Raw genomic sequence first — 22,102 nt, 5'->3', positions numbered from 1 at the left:
CTTGAATTGGTGAAAGTTCTTCAAGGGCTGTCGGGGCTTGGTCCTAAAGGAAGATTTGACGAAGAACGAAGAGAGCTTTCTTGATTCTTCGGGATTTGCTTGGGAGCTTTAGAGTTTCAAAGCTTCAGGGTTTTGGTGTAATGTGAATTGGTTATGAATTGATCCCCTAAAATGAATGCCTTGCCTTCCTATTTATAGAATTCCAAAACTTGATTTTTGGATTTAAATAATCAAATGAAATAAATCATTTCTGCCAAGTGTTGACACGTGTCATGTTTGATGACCTTTCTTATGATTCTCGATTTTTCGTTGAGACACCTACTATGTGTAAAATTTATGTGACATGTGAACGTTGAAATTTTAATTGTTGATCAACATTTATTTCACCAAAATTTCGATGTCTACAAGGCTGTCTAATGCAATATACTTGGTGGCGAATCGAGTGGTAGTTGTACGAATAATTTCTCCTTTGCAAAATTCACGCATCTTTGCTAACAACCAACCGTGATTGTAAATATAAATTGTGATCGTTTTAGCTCTTTTTACGACAGTAGCAACATTCTCTCTCTTCCCCATTGCCTCAAATATGAGATCAATACAATGTGCTGCACATGATGTCATACATGATTGTGCAACCATTAATTTCCCACTTTGACTTCAACTTGTTAACATACTCACTAATGTCTTTATACTTCATTTCTAAATATTTGTTTCTTACCTCATAGGGAGTGGGAGGTTGTACTCCAACACCGGCCTCTAGACATCCCAATACCATATTTTTGAAATGATGTGATGATGCATTCTCAACAGGGACATTTTCATAGATAAAGAACTTGCTAATTAGACGCCCCATTCCTTCCTTCACATTACCTCCAGTGAAATAACTCCAAACACTCTTTTGACGTGCTTTGGATGACTTATATAAACTTAGGGCTATTGGTGGTGTTGGTTGTGATTCTTTAACACTTGCTCCTCGTCTCGTTTGTGCACCACCACTTGTCCCGGAACCTTGTGCTCTATTAGGAATTTTATGAAGGTGTTATCTTTCCCATGCTGACTGTTTAGAGGCACGTAATGTTTGTTTGAAATTGCGTCGTTCTTCAGGTCCCATGTCATCATCACATTCGTCCTCATCGTCATCATCATCACTGTCAACCGCTTGGCCAATGACTTCTCCTCGTAGCCCAGCTCGAATATTTTCCATTCCATGTGTTTTCTTTTCCTTTTGGTGTTTTTTATTTTTTAATAATGTGGTGATGAATGCCTTCATTTCTGGGGGGACATTATCGCATCGTTGAACATTATTTCCTGGATCTAATCCACTAAGATGGTATTTAAGCCGTGTCACTCCACCACTCTTCATTACCCAACCACAATATTTGCAAATTGTGCCATGTTTGTTTCTGTCTATTGGGTCTCCATGTTCCCAAGCTGGATCACGTTTAGTAACTCCACTAGTCATCTTAAACGTACCTATATTTATTTTTCATGGAAATTAGGAAATTATTTTTTGGCCCAAAAATATAGTAGTGACGGTTATATAAGAGAACCTAAATAATAAAGTTATTCTACAGAAGAATTAAATAGGAAGTAAAGAAAATGATTGTAAGAATTTAAGTAATTATAAAAATAATATGGAATAATAAAACCTAATATTAATGAATAATAATCCAATTTGATAATAAAATAATAAATAACATTAAACATATTAAAATTATCCTTGGGAATAATTATACAACATTACTTAATTACTTAAAAAAATTAACATGCAAGTATTATTTGGTCTTAGATCACATGCACGGGTCCACACAATTTTTTGTTGTTGTTGTATAAATTACTATAATATAAATATAAGTTTGTAAACTTAGCTTAAATATGAAACCCTTTGTGTAAAGGCCAAATAGAATCTGCGTGGACCAACAATGAAATAATAATTACACAAATGTAACAAATTTGGAACTTTCAATGTCGTACGTAGCAGCAAAACCTCGACGATCCTTTGCAGCTTGTTGTCTGTGAATAAATGACAGAGAATGAAGGTATTTAATATTTAATTTAAAGTGGCGCGAGCTGCAGATCAATTTATTCAGTTTGAAGCTCTGAAAGGGCTATGGAAAGGCTCTGAAAGGGCTAAGGGAAGAAGAAGAAACGAAAAAGTGTAATAGAGGTTTTTCAAATTTCGAAGGGTCAAAAGTCGTCAAAAGTTTGAGATTTATACATATATATATATAGCATTTAGATTTATATATAGAGTTTGGGGGATTAAAGATATTTCAAAGGCATCACGTGGGGACGAAATCAAAAGCAACAGTTCTTTTGGTTCATTGCACTCTTACAGTGCATGTGAAAAAACAAGGGCTTCACGTGGATAAGAAGATAAAGATAGTAGATTTTTGGGTTCTTTTGAGCAAAATCAAGTCGATATAATGTTTGAAGATAAAGATAGCATATCATTACTGATCTATTTTGACGTTATCATATTTTACGTACATATTTTTGACCTTACGTCAATATGCGTCTTCGACTTTATATATTTATAAAGTATGTTTTCTACTTGTACACTAACCGGGAATAAGGTATGAGCTTGGAGGCACGAAAGATGGAATCATTGCAACTTGATCATGACGGGGTGGCATTTTATTTTGCTTTTAAAATTGTTTTTGAGTCTTAATAGGTGGGCCCACCTTTGTTTGTTGTTCCCCGGGTGGTCCAAGCCTAACTCGTCTCTCTCTCTCTTCTCTTTCCCTCCCTCACACTCTTTTCCTTTTCCTCTTCTTCCCCGAGTCTTTGTGTTCTCTCATCTTCCCGTCGAACACACACACACACCCATTCACCGCACACCCTTCGTAGTACTCCGTCAACAACATCATCATCACCATCTAAACCTCGTCTTTCTTTCCCTTTCTCTCAATGCAGCTAGGACAGTGGAACCCAGAAACTCTCCGATGAGTTCTCTTGATCCTTCTTCGGTTAGGTAAGCCCCGGGTTACCTCAATTCATCTTGGATGTTGTGTGGTTGAGATATACTAAATTTTATCTCATTTTTTAACAAGGTTTTAGAACAAGATCGACCAGGGGGAAAGCACACCCAGCTCTGGCGAGGCCGTGAGTGTCGAGGAACTTTCCAAACACCTCCGTCTGTTTCACGGCAAACGGAAGTTATATAAACATTCCTCTCGTCTTGTGTTTCATTTTGATATCTAGATTGGAGTCTAGGGTGATCTTTTATAGTCAGCCGGAGCTGTAGAAGCTCCGGCATTCTTCTCCGATTCGCACCAGACCTAAAATATTGCGATATTTTAACGATAATTCAGTGGATAAGTGTGAGAATATCGCTCTCTCACAAAAAACGATATCGCCGATAATATCGACATTTCAGACCATGATTACAACCTTATACAATATCTTTAAAACATTTCACTTTCATATATTTATTTATCATTTTATTTCAATTTCATACAACCATTAAAAATCTGTTAAATTAACCGTTAAGAGATAACGTGGCGACGTGGCTAAACAATTAATAAAAAATTAAAAAAATTAACTAAAAAAAGTTATATTAAAAAAATTAAAAAAAAAAAAAAACTAGAAGTTGTCTTCCCCACCCATCCCTTTCCCTTCCCCGCAACCCCGCAACCCCACCCCCACCCCCCCAACCCACCCCTCTCCTCCACTGTCTTCACCTCCCTAGTCGATCCCTTCTCCTTCCCCGCAAAACCCCCACCCCACCCCACCTAGATACCCATATTTGTTCTTAAAAATAAAAATAAAATACCAGAAACCCAGATTTCTTCTTCCTCTTCCCCACCCATCACCCTTCTCCCATCCATCATTACCCACACCCAAAAGTCCCACCCGAGCACACCCCCTCCCAAAAATCCCCCATCACCCACTTCAAAAATACCACCTGAGCCCACCCTCTCTGTCTAAGCTCCTGCGTTTTCTGTAGGGGCGGAGACCGCCGACGAGGGTCTTTATGAATTGGTCCCCTAATGCCTCCTTCCCTGCAAAATTAGAATTCCAAATCCACATCCAAAAATGACTCATCCAGCTTGAGTACTAGTTCTAGCAGTGGCGGTGGATTCTGTAGGCAGAGTCCAAGAGCTCGACTGGCGTGACTACGAAAAAGTCGTCTGTGTCTGCATCGGGGGCGGCGGAGCTGGTAACTTAGGTGTCTCCCATTCTGGCTTCATCGCTAGGGTTGAATAAGATAAAGGCGAGATCGGGGCCGTTGCCACAGGAGATCCTTTTTGGGTTTACGGAAAGGTGGTTTGGGTGTTAGGAAATTGAAGAACGTTGGGGCTGCGGTGGTGGACAAGTTGAAGAAAATGGGTATTTGCAGCAAGGTGGAGGAAGTGGAGGTGTAGATAGAAGAAGAATGAAAAAAAATAAAAATTCAAAGAAATTATAAACCAGAGAATTAAAAGAAATTATAAAAGAGAGAGAGATAGATGGGGGGGAATGTGAAGATAGGTTTTTGGATTTAGGGATTAGAGAGAGAGAAAGAGGGAGTGTGATTTGGGGGTGGCTCGGGTGGGGAGAAGGGAGTGGGGAAGACGATCTGGTTTTGGGATATTTTTTTTTACTTTTTTTAATTAATTATTTTAAATATTTTAAATATTTTATTAAGTGTTTAGCCATGTGACACATGTAGCAGCCACGTCATCACAAATGGGGACCCCATATTTGCCACGTCATCACTTAACGGTTAATTTAATACATTTTTTAACGGTTGTATGAAATTGAAATAACATGATAAGTAAATGTATGAAAGTGAAATGTTTTAAAGATGTTTTATGAGGTTGTAATAGACCTCAAACTTGAAGGGGTGGTTGTAATTTACCCTTTTTAAATTTTTAAATTTTAACTTAAATTTTAAATTTTTTTTAATATCACGTCGGCTATGGTGTCTAATCATTGTCCACGTGATCGTCATGTTTACCAGTTAACGGTTGATTTAACAATTTTTGTCTTAGAATTATAACTTTAGGTACTATTTTGAGATAAAAAATATTTGATGTACTAAATGTTAAAAATTAAGAAACTTCAAGATAGTAAACAGAGATTAACCTTGTTTTTCAAATTAAAAATTGAAATTTGTAGCTTGTTATATTAATGAGATTTTAAGTAAAACCTATAATTTGTGGAACTTAAAATATTAAAAGATAAATTATATTTTCCAATATAGTGTATATACATAAACATGAATACATTAAACAAAAAATTGTACCAAAACACATACCACCACAACAACCAAAAAAATAAAAAATAAAAATAGATATTAGGCTTATAACATGGCTTATTATATTAACACTTCGTACACCTCACATTTGCTTTTTCAATTAAAATTTATCTTAATACACCACTTCCTTCCCCATAATACCATCACATCCCACATTCTCAATATACATCTTACATTTTCTACATACACCCCATATTTCTCAAATCTTATAATACTCATTTTTTATTTTGCCGAATGATTTCAAACCATCTGAACGTTAGTTTGGCAAATGATTTCAAATTGAATGATTTGAAAAATGTTTAGGTTCATTTGAACATTTTTCAATAACAATAATAATGATTTCACAGTTACCATGTTATTTCCATTTTCTTCTACATATTTTGGTCGAACCAAGTCAACTTGCAAGAAAGCATCTTAGAATAGTGTAACAAAGCACCTTATGAATGCCATTGACTTAATCTACAATCAGTTCAGGGGCCATAGTTTTTTAATTATGGGATTCATAAGCGCTAATTCTTGAATTATGAGATTGAGTAAAACTTCGGGGGCCATGGCTTTTGCCCTCACTCTGCAATCAGTTCATGATCTCCCAAAAGGACATGGTCATACTATATTCACTGCAACCATTGTTGTCACATCCCGGGCCCGATCCACCACCGTAGCACGATATTGTCTGCTTTGGGTTTATTGTCACATCCCGGCCCGAGTCCACAATATCCCGGGCCCGTTCCACCACCGTGGCACGATATTGTCCACTTTGGGCTTACCATTCCCTCACGGTTTTGTTTTTGGGAACTCACGAACAACTTCCCAATGGGTCACCCATCCTGGGAGTGCTCTGGCCTCCTACTCGCTTAACTTCGGAGTTCCTACAGAACCCGAAGCCAGTGAGCTTCCAAAAAACCTCATGCTAGGTAGGGATGTGAATATACATTTAAGGATCACTCCCCTAAGCGATGTGGGATGTCACAATCCACCCCCTTAGGGGCCCGATGTCTTCGTCAGCACACTTCCAGCCAAAGATTGGCTCTGATACCATTTTGTCACGTCCCGGCCCAAGTCCACAACATCCCGGGCCCGTTCCACCACCATAGCACGATATTGTCAGCTTTGGGCTTACCATTCCCTCACGGTTTTGTTTTTGGGAACTCACGAGCAACTTCCCAGTGGATCACCCATCCTGGGAGTGCTCTGACCTCCTACTCGCTTAACTTCGGAGTTCCTATAGAACACGAAGCCAATGAGCTCCTAAAAGGCCGCGTGCTAGGTATGGATGGGAATATACATTTAAGGATCACTCCCCTAGGCGATGTGGGATGTTACACTTAACATTCCGTCACGGTTTTGTTTTTGGGAACACACGAGCAACTTCCCAGTGGGTCAGCCATCATGGGAGTGCTCTGGCCTCCTTCTCGCTTAACTTCGGAGTTTCTACAGAACCCGAAGCCAGTGAGCTCCCAAAAGGCCTCGTGCTAGGTAGGGATAGGAATATACATTTAAGGATCACTCCCCTAGGCGATGTGGGATGTCACAATCCACCCCCCTTAGGGGCTTGACATCCTCGTCAACACACTTCCGGCCAAGGATTGGCTCTGATATACCAAACTGACACACCCCGATCCTAGAATCAAGGCGTGACGGCCAACACGCCTTGATTCTAGGATCGAGGTGTGTCAATTGTCTAGTTGAAAATCACCATTAAAAAAAAAGTCTTCATTTAAAAAAATGTAATCTCACCTAGCACTGAATATATTTCAGTTCAGTTTCTAAGAATCATACAACCATTGCCTTGTATGCTATCCTGTTTAAATACACCAAAAATTTGTATCAAATCCTCGTTTATTTACTAAGTATCATACACCTCAATTATTTGCTAAGAATCATCATACAACTCAATATCAATATTAGTCTAATACTTTAATCTGTAAAGGGGGCGTAGTCTTATGCAAATAATCAATAAAGCTTCTTATTTGGACAAAAAATGTCGACTGAAATTTTTACAAAAGATGCCTCATGGAATTTAAGCATGTGTGGATTTTTAGGTGTTTAATTCTTCATGTAATCTTTGTGATTGCTAAAGGATGAATACGAACAAAGAAGCTTAAATAATGCATCAAAACCAAGATTAAATAATTATCAATGTCGTCGAAATCACTAAAACAATGAAAAATATGAAGTCTTACCTCATGTGAAGCTTTCGAGACACCGATTTCGTGTTCCATTCATCAAAAATAATTTTTGTCAATCAACATGTTTGTAGTTTCATTGGTTAGGGTTTTGTTCAACAATGGAGGGTAGAAGGGGTTTCAATAGTTGAAGAAGATAAATAATATGTTAAAAGTGATTTTGGGTGTATTTAGAAAATTTTTTTTTTTAAACCTAATAAGGTCAAAATTGTCATTGCATAGTAGGGTAAATAAGTCATTAAAATTACATTTTAATGTGGGGTGCATTCAACATTTTGTGGGGTACTAATATAAAAAGCCTATAACAATAGTAAGTTTTTTTCAATTAAACTTGACATAAATACAATCCCAAATCAACAAAAAAGAATGTACTCATATAAGTATAAAAAATGGATTAGAATAAAAATTGAATAGATTTTATATAAAAAAAATGGGTACATTTTATATTAAAAATGTGCATTTTACATATAACAAATTGGTATATATAAGAATGGTGATGAGTCCATATTATACCATATATTTTACCCTATTCTTAGTTATAGTTTATTGGTTATTTTGGTACAATTTTGATACTTTGTTATATATTTTCAATGTAGGACATTCGAATTCCTCTTGAGCAAAAAGTGATCAAACGGATGAATTTTGGAGTGATTCCAATTGGAGGATGTTTGTGAGCCTTTCAAGATGACTGTGTCAAAATTACAGATTTTTCTACCAAGCCATTTGACTGTGACAATGAAATAAAGACCTAGCGTGTAGCTTTCCCAGATTGATTATGGTATTAGGAAGGGGAAGCTCTACTACTTGGAGTTGGCATCAAATAGTTCTCGCATGTTGACTCAAGCTCTTGCAGTGGAAGGAAATAAGGGGGATAGGAATAAAGCTTTAGAGATTTGGTTGTGGCATCGTCGACTTGGACATACTTCTTTTGGCTATTTATGGAGGTTGTTTCCTAGCCTATTGGTTAAGCATGATGTTTCTAGTTTTAAATGTGGTATTTGTGAAATAGCTAAAAGTCATCATGCTTCATTTCCCTCTGGTTTGAATAAAAGTTCTGTTCCATTTATGATAATTCATTCTGATGTTTGGGGTCCATGTAAAACTGCTACATTTGGTGGTGCTCATTGGTTCGTTACTTTTAATGATGACTGCACACGTGTGACTTGGGTTTGTTTGATGAAATCCAAAAGTGAAGTTACTTCTTTATTTCAGCAGTTTTACAAAATGGTACAAGTACAATATAAGTCACAAATCTAGGTTCTTAGGAGTGATAATGGTTGCGAATATCTCAACTCTGAACTTCGTACCATTCTTGATCATCATGGGATTGTTCATCAAACTACATGTCCATATACTCCACAACAAAATGGGGTTGGTGAACGCAAGAACCGTTAGCTTTTGGAGGTTGTTCGTGCTTCTTTACTCGAGGCGCATCTCCCATTATCCTATTAGGGAGAAACTCTCACCTCAGCTGTGTATCTCATTAATTGTGTTCCATCCCGATTGGTTGATTTTCAGACACCCCTTCAGGAACTTTCTTCACATGTTGATGCTCCTGCAGTCCCTAATCTTCCACCTTATGTGTTTGGTTGTGTGGCCTTCATTCATCTTCACAAATAACAGCGAAGTAAGCTTGAACCTCGGGCCTTATGATGTGTGTTTGTGGGGTATGCATCAAGGTAGAAAGGATACCGTTGTTATCACCCTCTGACGAATAAGTTGTTTATCACTATGGATGTTGTGTTTCATGAGAATGATATGTACTTTGCCAATCCCAAGTTTTCACTTCAGGGGGATAATCAGAAAGAAGTTCAAACTTTTGATTATACTATTCCAGATATAGATAGAGTGAATGATTTGGATTTAAGTGGTGGTGTCTTGGAAATAAGTGTTGATCATTCACATAAAAACAATGATGTGAATGAATTGGAATTAAGTGGTAATGTCTTGGAGATAACTGGTGATCTTTCACATGGAAACAATGTTGAAAACCTTGAAATTGACGAGTTGACATCGCCAGATAACTCACTACCTAATGGCTCACTGCCAGTTTCCTCACCATATGACAACTCTGTATCGCCAACTACCTCATAGTCGATCTTGTGTCCCAATAACCATAACCAATCGTCTTCGACCTGAATGCACCACCACCACGTCGTCTCTCTGATCGTGTCAACCGAGGTATTCCTAAACTTACTTATAAAGACGACCTTAAATGTAAAACTAGGTATCTGGTGAGTAAGCCTAACCCTGAGTCTAATGTGTTATGCTCGTTAAGTAATTATGTGTTTACCAGTCACCTGTCAGAATCAATAAGTCGTTTGTGCATCAATTATCTACTGTATTTGTTCCTAATATTGTGCAGGAGGCTTTAGCTGATCCATGTTGGCAAGCAGCAATGAATGAAGAGTTGAAGTCTTTGAAGAAGAATGCTACCTGGGAGATCACAGATTTGCCAGCTGGTAAGAAACCTGTGGGACGCAAATTGGTCTATACTGTGAAATACAAAGCAAATGGGACAGTGGATCGTTTCAAGGCAAGACTGGTAGCAAAAGGATACCCTAAAAAATATGGAATCGACTAAACATATACATTTGCACCTGTAGCCAAGATCTACACAGTTTGTGTTTTGTTGTCATTGGCTGCAAATCTTAATTGGCCCTTACAATAGTTTGATATGAAGAATGCCTTCTTGCATGGAGACTTGACAGAAGAGATTTATATGGATCTTCCACCAAGATGTAATGCTTCAGATAAATACAAAAGAAAAGTGTGCAGGTTGAAGAAGTCCTTATATGGTTTTGAAGTAGTCCCCTCGGGCATGGTTTGCAAGATTCACAAAATCTATGAGAGCATTTGGCTACAAATAAAGTAACTCTGATCATACTCTGTTCATGAAAAGACAAAATAGGAAGCTTACTGCACTTATTGTGTATGTAGATGATATGGTGGTAACAGGTAATGACCCAGAAGAACGTACGGCATTGCAAAGATATTTGTCTACAGAATTTGAGATGAAGGACCTTGGATCCTTGAAATATTTTTTGGGGATTGAGGTATCGAGAAGCAGTTTGGGAATTTTCTTATCACAGAGGAAGTATATTATTGATTTGTTGCACAAAACCGGCATGTCAGCTTGTCAACCAGTAGCTACACCATTAGAGGAAGGATTGAAGCTTAGTGTTGATCCTAATCAAGTACCAATTGACAAAGGGAGATACCAAAGGTTAGTAGGTCGTTTAATGTACTTGTCACACACAAGATCGGACCTTGCTTATGCCTTAAGTGTAGTAAGTCAATACATGCATGATCCTGGAGAACAACATATGAATACAGTGATGAGGATTTTGAGATATTTGAAAGGAAGTCCCGACAAAGGAATTTTGTTTAAAAGGAATCATCATCTTAGAGTTGAAGGTTATACTGATTCAGATTAGGCAGATTCGATTGACGATAGGCGCTCAACATCAGGTTACTTTACATTCGTTGGGGGCAACTTGGTTACATGGAGAAGTAAGAAACAAAATGTGGTTACCCGTTCTAGTGCAGAAGCTGAATGTAGAGGTATGGCCTTGCGGATTTGTGAAATTGATTTGGGTATCCTGCATGATCAGCCCATGAAATTATTTTGTGATAATAAAGCTGCCCATGACATTGCACATAATCCGGTACAACGTGATAGAACAAAGCATGTTGAAGTTGATCGGTTCTTCATCAAAGAAAAATTAGAAGAAAAAATAATTAAGCTACCGACAATAAGAATAGATGATCAGTTGGCAGATATCCTCACGAAATGTGTTTTAAGTTATAAGTTTTGATGTTTTTTACACAAGTTGGGCATGAGTAACATATATGCCCCAACTTGAGGAGGAGTGTTGACTTTGTATTTTAGGTAAGATTCCTAATTGATATCAATTCCGTGTAATCTACTGTAATCTCGTGTAATTAGTTTTCTTCTTTTCACATTAGGGTTGTATACCTTGTATAAATACCTCTAATTGAGAAGAATAAAATTATCATTCAAAGCATTCTGTACTGTACTTGTTGTCGAGGAATAGGAGGGGGAGACTTGCGAAGCAATAGACAGATGGAAGGTCTTCGGAATGCTCTAGGAACTTGTAATTTGATTGAATGGGTTTCATCGGACATAAATTTATGTGGGAAACAACACGGGAGAGGCATGAGAAATTATTCAGATATGAGGCGGGCTGGTCGGTCCAGGAGGGGTGTGTTGAAGCAGTTGGGTCGGGTTGGTCGAAGGATTTCTGAGGATAACCAATTTTCCAAGTTACGAAAAACATTAAAGCCACTCATCTCCAATTAAAGCAATGGGTGAAGAATTCGGAAAGGGCAATTCCGAGTCCGACGGACAATAAAGCAACGGAGAACCAATTGAATTTTCTATTGGGCAACCATTTACTGAGACTACAATTACCCAGCGCCATGAGATTTATACAAAGCTACATTCTCTATTTGCCCAGGATGAGGCATTCTGGAAAGAAAGGTCCAAAGAAAATTGGCCCAAGCTCGGAGATAGTAACACAAGATTTTTCCGCCAAAATAATTGTGGCTTATTTGACGAGTTCGAGGTGTGGCATGATGACAAGGCCGGTATGGAGAAAATAATTGTGGATTAATTACTTTTCAAATTTGTTTGATTCTCAGGTACCGGCGGTATGTGATAATATTCTAGCAAATATTTCAAGACGCGTGCCTGACACTATGAATGATGAACTTCTTCGTCCATTCTTATATGACGAGATTAAACTGGCCTTATTCCAAACGCGTCTTACGAAAGCTCCGGGACCCGACGGGATGACCCCTGTCTTTTATCAAAAACATTGGACGATTGTTGGAATAGATGTCTGCAATGGAGTATGATTGTTACTTTTCTCCGGCTCTGTGTTGCGGATAATTAATTTTACCTATGTTACTTTAATTTCAAAAAGTAAGGATTCCACAGTAATGACTCAACTTCGACCGATTAGTTTATGTAATGTGCTTTACAAAATTTGTTAAAAAATGTTGACAAACATGCCCAAGTGAGTATTACCGAAGATCATTTCACCCTCACAAAGCGCCTTTGTTCCCAGAAGTTTAATCTCCAACAAGAGTAGGGTTGCTTTGGAGATTGCTTATTTTATGCATAAGAAGTCTAGTGGTTGAGATGGGATAATGGCATTGAAGCTAGATATTAGCAAAGCGTATGATAGAATTGAATGGAATTTCTTGGAAAAAATGATGAGGAAATTGGGTTTTGCGGAGGATTGGAGCAAGCAGACTATGATGTGTGTTACCACCGTTTCTTATTCGTTCAAGTTGAACCGGGAACCAGTAGGCTATGTTTTTCTAAAAAAAGGGTTACGGCAAGGGGATCCATTATCGCCATTTTTATTTGTATTATGTGCCGAAGGTCTTTCTGCGATGTTTGATGAGTGGGAATGGCAGAGAAGAATAACCGGGGTAAAAATTTGTAAAGATGCACCAAGTGTACACCACTTACTCTTCACAAACGATAGTTTCATATTTGCTCGGCTACCCTTCAGGAATGTATTCAGGTGAAACTTCTATTCAAAACATATGAAGAAGCGTCAGGGCAAGCTATTAATTATTCGAAGATTTGTGTGGCTTTTAGTGGAAGATAGGTTAATCTGGAATGTGGAAAAGAATGGAAAGTTTACAACGCAAAGTGCCTACAACATCAAGAGGGCGTGCGGGCAGGTGAGTGGAAATGAGACTAGTGGTTCGATCATGACTCCGGAGACAAAGTTCTTATGGAAATCATTATGGCGTGCCCCTTTTTCGGGGAAGATTAAGATTTGTGTATGGAGATGTTGTATGAACGCTTTGCCTACGAAGGACAATCTTAGGAAAATGAAGATGAACATGGAGCCTCATTGTTTGTTTTGTGAGGGGAATATCGAAACGTTTGAACACTTGCTGCGAGATTGTTTGAGAGCTAGCGGGGACGGAGTGGTTTTCCAGCCCACTAGCGATATGAAGTATAAAGGGCCAAGGGGAGCACATGATTGACTGGGTGGCGGCCCATGCAGGTTCATTATCTAGAGAAAGCTTTGATCTCGCCTAAATGCTAATTTGGAGCTTATGGACGGAAAGTAACTTATTAATCTGGCAAGGTAAAGCTTTCAAGCCAATGGAAATTAATTGTAAGATGTATAGAAATTATGGCTTTAATTTGTGATATATTTCATGAGTTCAATGTACAATGGTTCAGGTATTTATGAGGATGGAGTGGAGAAAGAAAGAAAGAAGAAAGAAAGCTGAAATGGTTGCTTCAAGCAACCGACAGAAGAAGAAGAAAGAGACTGCCTACAAGCGGTCGACAAAGACTAAGAAAAAGCAAAGCAAACTAGCCTAGTCTAAGCCTTACAACAACTACTTTCACCAATCAATCATCTCCCTTAAATCAAGGAAAAGAGACTAATTACTAATTACAAATAGTGCCTTGAGCTAACCCTAGAGAGCATGGAAGCTGACTCTAGAGGCACAAATATACTCAACACTTTTCAACACTCCCCCTCAAGCTAGATCGAGGAGGTTCACTGAGCCAAGCTTGCTCAATAATCGATGAAACTGAGCGGATGCTAGTGCCTTTGTAAAGAGATCTGCTAGTGGATCATGGCTTCGTGTGAACATGGTCTAGATGATTTGAGTTTGAACTTAAGCTCTGATGAAATGACAGTCCACTTAAATATGTTTGGTTCTTTCATGGAACACAAGGTTGGCAGCAATATGCATGGCTGCCTGATTATCACACATAAGCGACATATGAGTAGAACCAAGAAACCCTAAGTCTGAAAGAATCCCTTAAAGCCAAATGAGTTCACAAGTAGTGGCTGCCATGGCTCGATACTCAGCCTCTGCGTTGGAACGAGCAATTACCTATTGCTTTTTACTCTTCCATGTGACAAGGTTTCCACCAACAAATGTACAATAGCCTATGGTTGATTTCCTATCAATTGCATTACCTGCCCAATCTGCATCTGTGTAGCCACTAATGGCAGTAGATTGATTGTTGTGCATTGTAATTCCTTGTCCTATTCAACCCTTGAGATAACGAAGGATTTTCTTAACAATGTTAAGGTGATCAATAGTGGGAGAGTGCATGAACTGACTAGCCAAACTCACTGCATATGTGATATCTGGACGAGTGATGATGAGGTATATGAGCTTGCCTACTAATCATTGATAGCAGCTTACATCATGCATAACTTCTCCATCTATGCTGAGCTTTAGTTTACAATCAACGGGAGTGATAGCAAGATTGCAGTCAAGCATTTTTACTTCTTGAAGAAGGTCCAATACATATTTTCGTTGATGTAGAAATAGTCATTTTGAAGATGTTGCCATTTCGATCCCCAAAACATACTTTAACCTCCTCAAATCTTTGATAGCAAAAGTTTGATGTAGTGAGAGTTTTAGTGCCTTTATCTCCACGGTACTATCTCCAGTGATGATAAGATCATCAACGTAGATGAAGACCACCAATTTCCCACTGGTGCTAATTCTTACAAATAACGAAGAATCAACATTACTTTGCACGAATTCAGCCTTTTCCAGAACAGAACTGAGCTTGGCATACCAAGCTCTTGGTGATTGTTTCAATCCATATATTGCCTTGTGGAATTTATAAACCATGTTGCCTTTGATACCTTCATAGCCTAGAGGAGGTTGCATATACACTTCTTCCTGCAACTCTCTGTGAAGGAAAGCATTCTTCATGTCTATTTGGTAGAGTGACCACCCACAATTGATTGTAACTGAATGTAAAACCCTAACTGAGTTCATCTTGGTCATCGGTGCAAATGTTTCCTTATAATCTACTCTAAACGTTTGGGTGAAACCTTGAGCACCAAGTCTAGCCTTGTGTCTCTCAATAGATCCATCAGCTTTGAATTTTGTCTTGTAAATCCAACGACTTCCAACATCCTTTTTTCCTGGTGGTAGTTGAACTAGGCTCTAGGTGTGATTCTCTTCCAGTGCACAAAGCTTTTCTGTTATGACTTGGTTACATTGTGGGAGAAGAGAAGCTTCTTGAAAGCTTCTTGGTTCACAGTGCTTATCAATTTCACTGAGAAATGCAACATGAGATGTTGAGAACTTACTAAAGCTAATACATTCAGTGATAGGATGCCGTGAGGCATACGTAACATAGTCCTGCAACCTAGTTGGAGGTTTTTTTATTCGAGCAGGGTTTCTCTTAATCATCTGAGACTCTGTAGAGGATTGAGAATGATCAGAGTAGGGCTTTTCTTCATTCTCACTGGCAATAATTTGGTCAGTTTGTACTTCTTCACAATCTGGACTCACAGTGACTGATCTCTCTTCCAACATCGGATGATTAAAGTTTTGAGGGAGTGGGAACATGTTAACTAAATCCTCCTCCTGACTTGTAAAATAGGGACAGTCTTCTTCAAACTTCACATCTCTTGAAACTGTGCACTTCTTAGTGACTGGATTGAATCACTTGTATCCTTTTTGGGTGGGCGAGTATCTTATAAACACATACTTGGTTGCCCTATCATCTAGTTTGTCACGGTTCAAGGTTTGGATGTGAACAAAATAAACACAACCAAACACCTTGAGATGTGTCAAATTTATTTTCCTCCCCCTGAGAACTTCATAGGGAGATTTAAACCCTAGCACATGACTTGGAAGTCGATTGATGAGATAGGTGGCAGTAAGGATGGCAAACGACCAAGATTTCTTTGGAACCTGCATGTGAATCATGAGAGCACAAGTCTTCTCCAAGAGATCTCTATTTTTCTTCTCAGCTACTCCATGTTGTTGGGAAGTCCTTAGCTGGTTTAATGTATGATACCTTCAGAACTTATCTATTGAAGCATGTTGTTGGACATAAATTTAGTGCCATTATCTGACCTTAAAACCTTAATGTTTGATTGAAATTGTGTTTTAAGATCCATGTGAAAATCTTTGAAAATGGTTGGGACTTCACTCTTTGATTTCATAAGATATAGAAAACTTGTTTGAGAGAAATCATCAACAAATAGGACAAAGTACTTAAAACCTTCCATTGATTCAGTTGCAGGTCTCCATACATTGGTGTGTACCATTTCAAAAGGTTTACTTGTCCTAGACATTGAATTACCAAAAGGTAGCCTAGTAAACTTAGAAAACTGACAAGTATCACAAGTAGGATAGGGGTTACAAAAATTTGGAAATAGTTTAGACAAGACAACTTCAAAGGGGTGAGCTAATCTCCTATGCCAAAGTTAGTTTTCATTTATGGACTTCGATTGAGCTTGAAAAGCCTAAGTGAAACAGACATTGCACAGGTAGTAAAGTCCATTTATGAAGACCCCTTCACCAATCATCTTCATGGTGAGAACATCTTGAAACATCACATTATTTGGTGAGAAAATAGCACGGCAATTTAGGGTGTTGGTGATCTTTCCAATTGACAAAAGTTGGAAAGGAAAGGTTGGTACATAGAGGGCAGTGGAATGTATTTTTTAAGAGAGTAAATTTATTTCTCCTTTTCCCAAAACTAAGACATTTTTACCATTTGCAACAGACACATGCGAGGGACTTGAATTTTTTTTTTTTAAAATGATGTAAATTTGTAACTTTGTTTGTCATATGATCTGTGGCGCCTGAATCAATTATCCAACAATCAGTTTTAGTACTAGTTAATAGGGCAGTAGTGAAGGCTTTGAGCATACATGATGCTTATTCCTTTGGAACTTTCTCATTTCTAGCAAGGAAGCCGGCAAATTGTCCTAACATAGCTGTGTGACTGCCTTCTTCATTGCCTTGACCATGTAAGCCTCCTTCGTGTCCCTTAATTTGTAGGTAAGTTGAAAATTCATTGATCAATGACAAGGGATTGGTAGTCAACTCCATGGATCCTTGTGAAATAGTAGGAGGGTGAGCATTAGCAAGTTGTGCCTTGAATGAGGTTGAAATTGCTATGAGGACCTTGGTATCATCTTTCCATCTTTGTTGAACTTAGGCTTAAGTTCAGGATGAAGTTCCCAACACTTGTCTTCCACATGACCAACACCATTGCAATATTTGCATTTTAGATGTGTGTTTCTTCCCTTGTATACCTTGGCTTCTAATTTTTTGTAATTTGATGCATATACCCGAGTCTCAGTCAATCTGGGGCTATGATCAGCATTCATAACCTTCTTCCTTGCTTCTTCTCGTTGGATAGTTACACAAACATTGTTGAAGGTAGGCAGGTCTTAACTCATCAAGATGTGACTCTTTAGGTCCTCGTATTCAGAGCTCAAACTCCCTAACAGCTGATAAATTTTGTCTTCCTTAACTCATTTTAGGAGAATGGTAGGATATGTGGCATGTGGGAGATATACATCCAACTCATTCCAGATGGCTTTGAGGCTCTAAAGGTGTTGAACAAACGCTTTCCCTTCTTGTTGAGCACTGGCAATGTCCTTCTTTAATTGGAAGACCCACACATAGTTGTTTTGATTTCCATACATATCCTGCAAAGCTTTCCAAAGATCGTGTGCGGAATTGGAATAGCTAAAAATTTCAGCAACATGTTTCTCCATGGTGTTGAGCAACAAGGACATGACAAGTTGATCTTTGCAGAGCCATGCATTGTATATAAAGGAAGAATGGGCTGGAGCTTCCACACTTTCATTTACGAACTCTAACTTCCCTTTGCCTCCTAGAGCTAGTGACATAGCTCGGGACCAAGAATATAATTGAACTCGTTCAAGAGAACTAAACATAAACGTTGATTGGTGTTAACCTCAATGTCTGAGAAGTTTGGAGAGAGACTGTGTTGAGTTTCCTCATCAAGGTTCACAGAACTTTCTTCAACCATGACTTAGACTTTGAAAGAAAAAATTTGCAGCAGCAAGAATGGCAGACACAGGTTACAAAGGAACGTAATCTGATACAATATAGAAATTATAGCTTTAATTTGTGATATATTTTATGAGTTCAATGTACAATGGTTCAGGTATATATGAGGAAGGAGTGGAGAAAGAAAGAAAGAAGAAAGAAAGTTGAAATGGCTGCTGCATGCAGCCGACAGAAAAAGAAGAAAGAGACTGCCTACATGCAGCCGACAAAGACTAAGAAAAAGCAAAGCAAACTAGCGTAGTCTAAGCCTTACAACAACTACTTTCACCAATCAATCATCTCCCTTAAATCAAGGAAAAGAGACTAATTACTAATTACAAATAGTGCCTTGAGCTAACCCTAGAAAGCATGATAGCTGACTCTAGGGGCCAAAATATACTCAACACTTTCAACAAGATGCTAACGTGGCTACAAGAATATCAAAAATGGCATGGGCGTAACAGCAAATGCATAATTGATGGGGTGCAGCCATGGAGTCCACTGGCGAACGACTGAGTAAAGTTCAATTTAACATCTTATTAAGATTTGATGGTTGCATTACTGTGAGATGCCCAAAGACTCCTGCGCCTTTGTTACTTGGACCAACCAGATTTCCACGAGTCTTTCTGTTACAAGTTCGTTTACTACATCTCGGTCAGCATATTCAGGATTTCTTTACCAGGAGCTAGCTTATGGACCTGATATCAATATGGGAAGATATGAAGACTAGGGGACTGGAGGAGTGAGGGTCGTGGCAAGGAAGGACAATGGAGACTTCATGGCCGCGCTGGTAATGAAAATGGATGCCGAAGCAATGGCACTCCATGCCCAACATGAGCAGGTTGAGTTCGTAGGTGATGGTTATCAAGGCTTTACAACAGGAAGGCTTGGATGCCGAAGCATATTCTTGATGACACTCTGAAGGATGATTGATAGTATCCCCACTTCCAAAGTTATGTTTGGTCAACGAACGACGAATAAGGTGGCACACACTAGAGTGGGTTTAATGACGGCGATGAAGCTTGTTTGGTTTGAAGAATTCCTGATGTAATTTTAGACAATCTCATTGAGGATATAATTTAGTTTCATATGGTGCGGAACGCTTTTTTTCCCTTCAACCCGGTTGAAATATTTAGCATGGTTTTTTTCGAGGCCCATTATAAGTACCATATCTCATTATTTACGCATTCAATAACATTATCAATGAACTTCGTACTTTATCACAAAAAAGTCAACAAAGAGCAAATTAACCTTAATTGGTCATATCCCTCAATTATGGTTTAATTCATTAAACTACTAATTCTGATTTAATTAATGATTGAATTAAATCAATTAGTCTAAATTAAATCAAATAAAATACGAGAAGGAACAAATTAACTCTAAATCGATCAATTTATATCAATTAGGGTTTAATTTCCTGAACTAAAGATTATGATTTAACTAAGAGCTAAATTAAATAATTAGCTCAAATTAAATCAAATCAGAAAATCAGTCCCACAAATTACAAGATTGAGATTGGGGATTCTAAACTAAGACTCAATCAGTTGCCTATAAATACTAGGCTCATTTTCCACAAAGAGGACATCAGAGAAACGAAGTAAGTCCAAATCTTTTAAGAAACTAGAAACCTCTCTAGCCAAAGGAAACACTAACTTGGTTCTGCTTACTCTCATTTTGAGTCTCGAGATTCGAATTGATGAAGAGAACGTCCAACCTTAATTAGCCTTCAAAACAGCCTTAGCTGCCAAAGCTTTCTCTGAAGCGACACAAATAGGCTCATTAAGAAGAAACAGCACCGCAGCTATTCCAAAACTCCTGAGAGGTTGTGAAAATTCCACATTGTTTCTTGAGAGATGGTTCACTATCAACCGACTAGTCAACTTCCTTCCAAACATATAAACACTCTTGTGTTCATCATCAAGCTCATGGAAAATCAGCAAGTGCAACGAGGATGTGCCGATTCATCCACCACCAAAGCCAAAGACCACCACCATGAATAAGAGAAATATTCTTGTAAATGAATAAACCACAGATGTTGTAACCTAAATATTTAGTAATGCAAAAAAAATATTTTGTACGCGTGTTCTTTTTGTTATTCTTTGCAGTAATTTTCGTGTTTGCATTTACAAAAAAATTATGAGAAGTAATGTCATTTTGCACAAAAAGAAATTTCTTTTTTTGTTCTTCTTTTTTTCTCAGTCACATGTCATTAAGCATCTAAACCCACTTTGTCTATACTCATCCCTATATCTTCTTAACTGCACAAACCCTATCATGAAAAATGAACCAAAAATGGAAAAAAACCGAACTTAACTTTATTTGTTCGGTTTTGGTTTTGGAGGTTTAGAAACCGAACTGAATCCCTTTACACTTTATGAATGTATGCCTATGATGTTTCTTTTGTGAAACTTTGTTGCAATGTTTGAAACTAAGTTAGGCCCTTTTCAAGGAGCATACTTGATTCAATTAGGGAGGTTATTCGATTGGTTATAGAAGAAAGTTTTGGAAGGTGACTTCTGAGAAGCCAATTTATATTGAGTATGCAAATGATGTGCTTGAGTTTGCTTTAGAACTTGGAAGATCTTCTCTATTTGTTTGCTTTCGGAATGGATACTGTGTCACTTTTTTTTGCATTGAGGTTGTTGATAGAATATGATTGATTTATATGATCTTGTACCTTCCCACTTTCACCACTTTTTTATTATTATTATTAGGCTACCAATGCAAGTCTCTTTTCTAAATTCAATGTTAAAAATAATAATAATTAGGTTTTATAAAATAAAAAAAAATAAAAAATAAAAGAAACCGAACCGAACAAAACCAAACCACAACAACAACAACAATAACAAAGCCTTTTCCCACTAAGTGGGGTCGGCTAGAACAAAACCAAACCAAACCGAAAAAAACCGAAAGAAAATCAAATTGAACCGAACCTAATGAAACCGTACCCACCTCTACTCTAACACGCAAAGTGTGTGCGCTTAACTTAAAATTTATAAAAAAAATAAAAAATAAAAAAAAATAAATAAAATACTTATGTGACTCAATAAATGGTATGGACAACTCCAACAGAGCTTATGCATTTTGGTTACTCGTTGTTCATCACTTTCACAAGTTTACGAATCGAACAAATAGTTTAGGAATAAGCAAAAAGTATCGTTCCCACAAAGATTAGGTTGATTTTAGAAATCCTACCAATTAAACCGAAACAAACTCTAAAGTGAAGAACTTTAGTGAAAGAAACTTGATTTGTGTAAGCTGAATTAAAGCAAAAAATTAAGATTGCAATATGCATGTGAGCAAAGCACACAACAAACAAATTGAAATTCCAAATAGAAAGAACACTAGAGCATCTGACTCACCATAATCAAATAGCACCATTTTTAATAGGTACTTATTTATATTGATCGATTTTCCCTAAATTAGACATGACACCTGATTGCATCAAAAATATTGCTAAATGTTGACCCTCTATATCATCTAGCTAAATCACACATATAAAAGCCCATTAAACTTTATAAAAATCTTTGGAAAATCACACAAATTCTAGCATCTACAAATACGAAATCAAGGCGCTGAATATATTGCTTGGCAAGGCTTTTGAGTCCCAATTCTGAGAGACCCTCCATTGCTTTTGTTTATAACAAAGTCAGTGACATCTGAGAGGCTGCTGATGGTTTTGGCCATAGTTGGAGTCTTTCAAGCTACAATGCAGACGGGGTGGGGGGCGAGAGAGAAAATTTATTGTAGAGTAAAAAATAATCAAGAAAAATATGGAGGCGACATATAGATTCTTGGGTAAAAAGACAAAATTACC

The sequence above is a fragment of the Malus domestica genome, chromosome 16 (genome assembly GCF_042453785.1).
Source record: "Malus domestica chromosome 16, GDT2T_hap1".
Taxonomy (NCBI): domain Eukaryota; kingdom Viridiplantae; phylum Streptophyta; class Magnoliopsida; order Rosales; family Rosaceae; genus Malus; species Malus domestica.
The sequence above is the reverse complement of the archived record's forward strand: the minus strand, read 5'-3'. Positions refer to the sequence as shown.